The sequence below is a fragment of the Triticum dicoccoides genome, chromosome 4A (genome assembly GCF_002162155.2).
Source record: "Triticum dicoccoides isolate Atlit2015 ecotype Zavitan chromosome 4A, WEW_v2.0, whole genome shotgun sequence".
Lineage (NCBI taxonomy): Eukaryota > Viridiplantae > Streptophyta > Magnoliopsida > Poales > Poaceae > Triticum > Triticum dicoccoides.
Window position 1 is genome coordinate 293,958,734 of NC_041386.1, and position 8,019 is coordinate 293,966,752.

The following is an 8,019-nucleotide window of genomic DNA, read 5'->3' on the forward strand; positions in this document are numbered from 1 at the left end:
GGTAACCCTCCGGCTCTCCGGTTTTCTCCGAAATCACCCGGAACACTTCCGTTGTCCGAATATAGCCGTCCAATATATCAATCTTTATGTCTCGACCATTTTGAGACTCCTTGTCATGTCCGTGATCACATCCGGGACTCCGAACTAACTTCGGTACATCAAAACTCATAAACTCATAATATATCTGTCATCGAAACCTTAAGAGCGCGGACCCTACGGGTTCGAGAACAATGTAGACATGACCGAGACACGTCTCCGGTCAATAACCAATAGCGGAACCTGGATGCTCATATTGGCTCCTACATATTCTACGAAGATCTTTATCGGTCAGACCGCATAACAACATACGTTGTTCCCTTTGTCATCGGTATGTTACTTGCCCGAGATTCGATCGTCGGTATCTCAATACCTAGTTCAATCTCATTATCGGCAAGTCTCTTTACTCGTTCCGTAATACATCATCTCGCAACTAGCTCATTAGTTGCAATGCTTGCAAGGCTTATGTGATGTGCATTACCGAGAGGGCCCAGAGATACCTCTCCGACAATCGGAGTGACAAATCCTAATCTCGAAATACGCCAACCCAACATGTACCTTTGGAGACACCTGTAGAGAACCTTTATAATCACCCATTTACGTTGTGACGTTTGGTAGCACACAAAGTGTTCCTCCGGCAAACGGGAGTTGCATAATCTCATGAAGAAAGCAATAGCAACATACTAAACGATCGGGTGCTAAGCTAATGGAATGGGTCATGTCAATCAGATCATTCACCTAATGATGTGATCCCGTTAATCAAATAACAACTCCTTGTTCATGGTTAGGAAACATAACCATCTTTGATTAACGAGCTAGTCAAGTAGAGGCATACTAGTGACACTCTGTTTGTCTATGTATTCACACATGTATTATGTTTCCAGTTAATACAATTCTAGCATGAATAATAAACATTTATCATGATATAAGGAAATAAATAATAACTTTATTATTGCCTCTAGGGCATATTTCCTTCAGCATCATGATGAATATTATAACAGTAATATTTATTATCATAGAAGTTATCATGAGCAAGTAGTAATTCATCACAACATCGAAGTATAAGGCATAAGCTTTCTTGAAAACTAACAAACTATGTTCTCAGTCAACAATGCATTTGCAATTCATCATATTTTCAGTAAGGGTCTCATGTTGGATCTTTTACCAAGTCCACATACTCAACCATCATTTAGTCTTCCATGATTGCTAACACTCACAAAATATATATGGAGCAAAAAGTTTCTGCCAGACACATAGAAAGATAGGGCTTATAATTTTTCCTCTCAACATATTCACCTCAAGGGTGATGTCAACAATAATAACTTATGATCACTTATATTCAACTGGATATATGTGCCTAGATCTTTCCCCACCACATGGTGCTTGCAAAATGTAAAAAACAAAAAGAATAGAGGAGAACACCTTTGACTCTTGCATAAAAAGTAAACACAAAAAAAATAAAAGGATAGACCTTTCATAGAGGGAAACAGAGGTTGTCATGCGCTTTTTGGTTTTGGATACACAGTCTCTTAATGCAAAGGAACGTCATGTTATATTGCCCCTTATGATAGCAACCTTTATTATGCAGTCAGTCGCTTTTATTACTTTGCCATCACAAGTGTGTACAACGCTTATTTTCCCTTACAATAAAAGATCAAACATATTTAGAAGCAATGTTTATTGCCTTATGCACTGATGACAACTTACTTGAAGGATTTTATTCAATCCATAGGTAGGTATTGTGGACTCTCAAAACTTGAAATAGGGTTTAAAGTTTTTGGATGCACAAGTAGTATCTCTACTTGGTGCGGATTTTTGGCTAGCAAAGATGTTGGGCAAGCACCACATGTTGGAGGATCTATGACAATATAACTTCTATGTGAATATGAACAAACATAAATCATTACCTTATCTTCCTTGGCCAATGTCAATAGTTTGACATAAAATATTTAATGGGGGCTCACAATCATAAAAGATGTCCAAGATAGTATATTTGCATGTGAAACTTCTCTTCCCTCATTAATTATTTCATGAATTGCATCATTGACCAAAGATATGTTTGTCAACTTTTAATAAATTTTACCACTTATACTTTTCCTTATGTAATGTCATTACATTCCATAAGATTAGCATATGATCTTTTTCATTATTTTCTTTATTTTGATTGAAACATAAAAGTAAAGAAGCAAAAACTCAAACTAATCTTTATTATATAACTCTCAACTTGATTACATAGATGGATAGATCACGATACTAGCACTCGAAAATAGATCATACTAAACTTTTATCCAACTAAATCACAAAATAACTAAGGATCGAACGAATAACTGGTGAAGATAATAAAAGTGATGGTGATACGATACAAAGGCACATCCTCCAAGCTTGGCAAAAGCCAAGGGGAGTGCCCATACCTGTGTACTCAAGTCTCCTTCTTTGGTGATGATGAAGCTTTGGGCTTGTCCTCCAGCTTCCATGGCTAGGTTCACCATCATAAAAGGATGCACGAGTCTTCGGAGCCCTGAAACTTGCAACTAAACTCATACCTTTTAATTTTGCCTCGTACTCAAAATTTTGGTTTTGAAGATCATAAACTTGGCCTTGGAGATAATCAATGCATTCATTGAGTTGTAAGACGATGTCCTTCATTGGCTGGCCATCCACTTTGTTTTCACGGGTGAATTATGTGATCATGGTGTGGTTGGCACTCAGTCCACGTTCCACCATCCCTTAGCACTTGAGGATCTTCTGGTCGAACACCTCGAGCCTGGCCCCCACGCTCCCTGTCTTCTTGGGACCTTGAACATCCCGGGTGTGGAGCACCCCATCATGCATCTTAGTGGCTTGAGGGTGCTTCATCACCTCTGGTAGATAGGGGTTGGTGACCTTCTCGTAGGACTTGTCCTTGGAAGAGCTCGCTGGAGCCATAGCGATCTAGATATGTCAGAAAAATAGCATGAAAAAATAAAATAAGATATTTCTGTGATGGGGTGGTCAAATCGTCCTGGGGTATATATAAAGAATTTTTATCTTGGGAAACAACTATACCATAGGAAAACGGAGTCGGGAAGGTTCATGAGGGGCCCACTACCCACCAGGGTGCGCCAGGAGGGGCAGGCTCGCCCTGGTGCCTAGTGGCTACCTGGGTTTCCTTCTCTGGTGTTTCTTATTTTCTATTTTTTCTAATATTCAAAAACTGACAAAAAATATTTTTGCGGAATTTTTGGAGTTGGCTTACTTATGGTATCACATACCTCTTCCTTTTTAGGGTTCTGGAGTATTCTGGAAGGTCTCTTTTATTACTCCTCCGGTGTCTTGGTTTGAATAATATTGGTTTCAACATTAATAGGTGTACCTAAAACATAGTTCTTAATTGTTTGTCCATTGACCACCTTCGGATTAGTGCCTTCGGCATTGTTGATCTTAATAGCCCCAGAGCAATAAACTTCTTCAATGATATATGGTCCTTCCCACTTGAAGAGGATTTTTCCTGCAAACAAATTAAAATGAGAATTGTACAATTGAACATACTCACCCACTTTGAATTCCCACTTTTGGATTCTGTTATCATACCATTTTTAATTTCTTCTTTGGACAGTTTGGCATTTTCATAGGCTTGGGTTCCCCATTCATCTAGTGAGTTAATATCAAATAACCTCTTTTCATCGGCAAGTTTAAAATCATAATTGAGTTCTTTAATTGCCCAATATGCCTTATGTTCTAACTCAAGAGGCAAATGGAAAACTTATCCACAAACCATTTTATATGGAGACATACCCATAGGATTTTTATAAGTTGTTCCATAGGTCCAAAGTGCATCATCAAGTTTCTTAGACCAATTCTTTCGAGACCTATTGACAGTCTTTTGCAATATTAACTTTATTTATCTATTGCTCAACCCAACTTGACCACTAGATTAAGGATGATAAGGGGATGAAATTCTATGGTTGACATCATATTTAGCAAGCAATTTACGAAAAGCACCATGTATAAAATGCGAACCACCATCATTCATTAAATAACTAGGGACCCCAAACCTCAAGAAAATAATTTCTTTAAGCATTTTAATGGAGATATTATGATCAATACTACTGGTTGGAATAGCTTATACCCATCTAGTGACATAATCAACAGCAACCAAAACATGTGTATACCCATTAGAGGAAGGAAAAAGGTCCCATATAATCAAAGCCCCAAACATCAAATGGTTCAATAACAAGTGAATAATTCATAGGCATTTCCTAACATCTACCAATATTACCAATTCTTTGACATTCATCACAAGATAAAACAAACTTACTAGCATCCTTGAAAAGAGTAGGCCAACAAAAATGAGATTGTAATTATCATGCCCAATATGCGATCCTATCCGAGAGGCACTCGAAGGTCCCACCAAGGATAGAGTAGCATATTGAAGATGCTTTTGCAAGGTGGATATCATTACATCGAACCATATACATAAAAAATGGGGATACATACAAAGGCATGCACTTGCCACATGAATACATCAAACACCATATAGAAAAGCAACATCCGACTATGGATGAAAACAAACAAAAACATGAATGACATCCACCCTGCTTGCCCATGCCACCGACCAGGAACCTATCCCCTAATCGAAGAAGAAGCAGAGTGATGAGGACATCAATACCATTGTTACACCGACAACCCCTGCTGCTCTACATACTGGACCAATTACTAGAGCTCGCGCACGCCAATTGAATTATCAGGTACTTTTGTTTCTTAGTAACGATTCTAATGTTCATGAGAATATGATGCTGCGTAAATTGGATACATTTGTTTTGCTTACAAATGAAGGGCCTAGCTTGGACAAGAAAGATGAACCTTGGAGCAAGTTCAAGCATGGAGATGCTGGCATGTGCAAGGGGAACAAGAACGGAGTTACAAGTGATGAATTCAGGACTTTGAAGCCACCATAAGGAGTGCATGAAGCCTTGGACGAAATATATAAGATGCCACTTCATAAATTTTGTCCAAAGGCTATTCGAGGTGCTGCATCACCTTATTATTGGGCCAGACCCATGTATTTTCGAAATACTTAAGTATAGCCTGTTTTTAGAGTCCGTATGTTTGGGGAAACAAGAGTTAGGGTTGGTTTCGGACCCCTCCTCCAAGGGCCACGAAATTCCCCCCCTCTTCCTCCATATATACAGCCGTTAGGGCGTCGTTTAGACTTCGGGTTTTGTTTAGATTAAAAGTTCGCCATAGCTGCAACTTCACGTACTTCGTTTGTGTCCAACGACAAGACCAAGACGTCACAGAACCCCACCTTCATTAATAAAGTTTTCCTCTTTTATTCGCAATATCCAGATTGCAATCTCAGTTTCTTGCTTGTTCTTTGTTTGCTCGCAGGAAATAGACCCTCGTGGTCAGGTTGACCGTGCTCCGGCGTGGTCAATAACCCTCGGAAGTTGGTTTAGTGATTGCTAAGGTGCGACATCTTCGCACGTTCGTAATCGGATCATCAAAGTCGACTCCCACAGAGAACGATATCTATCTCATTGAAACATCGGGACACCTTCGCCTCTATCAAGTGGTATCAGATTTCCAGGTTGCTCGGTGAGATTTTACAGTTTTTCATAGTTTAGATCGAGTCTCCTCTTCACACCTATAGTCCACGAAAAAGCCAAAAAAATTAGGGTTAGTTCATCATATCCGAACCAATCCAAGCCTTTGCATAATCTTTTTAGGGTTTTGCATTGTTGAATTTGCGGTTGCATCGTTGTGTCTAGTTGCTGGTCTTAGTGTCTAGTCCTTTAGAGTTTCGAGTTCTGTTCACAAGTTGTCACGTCGCCGCCGCACCATCGTCATCACCGCTACCATATACCACCATCGTCATCACCGTTGCCGTATACTACCATCGTCATCACCGCTGTCATATATGACCATCGTCATCACCGCTGCCATATACCACCATTGTCATCACCGCTGCCTTTACCACATATCCACCGCCATCACGATAATCCGAGTCCACCACCATCACCGATTCGCCACCAGTCCAAGTTTCCACTAGATTCATCTCCGCCACCAGTCCTAGTACGGGTACAGTATTTGTTGCTTTGTTTTGGATTTCCAGATCATGGCATACTCCGAGTCATGAAAGAGTCGGACTCCCCAACTTCCGTGCTACCCGTAGTAGAAAAATAGTTCCAAACTCAAAAAAGAGGAAAAAAACTACAAATAAAAGTGAAAAAAAATTAAATAAAATTCAGAGCTTGCTCCTCCCTTGTTTACGTGTAGCGCCGTGATTTTGTTAGTGTTCTAGGCTCACGTCTCTAGCACGGTCTAGCCTAGGACCAACACAGTACCGTCGTTGAGCGTTTATTCAACTTTGCATATCTGAATTGATTATTGCTGACCCTTTTTTCTACCATATTATAAACCTTCCCAGCTCCACATACATCTACGTCGTGCATTTGACTCTCCCTGGTAATCGCTCTATCCAAGCTTTGAGAGTTTTGACTACGACGGTTGCCGATCACCGCCTACTGCTGGGTAAGAACTGGTAAGAATTTGAGATTTGCTTAACGGTTTTGTGACACCCACCACCGCCTCTTATTAGTAGTCTGTTGGATCATATTCTTGTGTGTTTCTATTGCTTCTAACCATGGTAGGATCACAAGCCGACGAGACTGACTGGGAGAACATGACGAATAAGGAGTTGCATGATAAATTTCGGCAAATGATGAGTGGACAGGTTCAAGATGTGCTAAACAGATTTGAAGAGGCCATGGAGAAGATAGATGGCATGGAGAAGACGTTTGAAACAAAGCTCCATAACAAGTTTAGTGAATTGCTCGCGCGTCTTCCACCACCACCACCACCGGCTGCACCTAACGCACCTCTACAACAACAACAACAACAACAACAACAACAACAACAACAACAACAACAACAACAACAACAACAACAACAACAACAATGACTACCTCCACGTCACGAAATAGCCCTCCGCCGAGCGAGCCGTGTCCCTCTTGCGCTTGGCCAAACTGTTGGTGCTGCTGTTGATTCTTGTATGGCTCCTGCTGCTGATGCGGAGGAGGATGATTATGTGGGAGATTACGAGGATGAGGTTGATCAAAATCAGAACTACGTGCAACCACAAGCACCACAACCACCTGGTCGTACACATGCAAATAATGTGTAACACCCCGGATATGATTTTCCTAATATGTAATCCAACTCTTGCCGTTTCCGGCGTTAAGTTATTTTTATTTTCTCAGGTTCGGGTTTTTGTCTCCGTGTGTTGTTATCGTTGTCATGCATCTCATATCATGTCATCATGTGCATTGCATTTGCATACGTGTTCATCTCATGCATTTGAGCATTTCCCCGTTGTCCGTTTTGCATTCCGGTGCTCCGTTCTCCTCCGGTGGTCATTTCTACCTTTATTTCGTGTGTGGGGTTTAAACATTTCTGGATTGGACCGAGACTTGCCAAGCGGCCTTGGTTTACTACCTATAGACTGCCTGTCAAGTTTCATACCATTTGGACTTCGTTTGATGCTCCAACGGTTAACCGAGGGACCGAAAAGGCCTCGTGTGTGTTGCAGCCCAACACCCCTCCATTTTGGCCCAAAACCCTCTCTATCGTCTAGAGCGTTCGATCACGATCGCTTGGACGAAAACTGCACCTCATTTGGACTCTCCTAGCTCCCTCTATGCCTATTTAAAGACCCCTCCGAATTTCTCCTTCCCCTTCCCCCCGAAACCCTAGATCCACTCATCATCGCACGCAGCCGGACAAAAACTGCCACCGACGGACACGTCCGGATCCACCCCGCCGCCGCCACATGTCACTCCGTCATTCGCCGCCCGCGCCTCCCTACTTCGCTGGCCCGCTCGGCCCGGGGAGGGCCCCCGAGGCCCGCGCCTCACCGCCACCGCGCCCGGCTCGCCCCGCCGCCTCTTCCCCGCGCCCGGTGACCGGAGCCACCGCCCGCCATCGACGCCGTGCTCCGGCGAG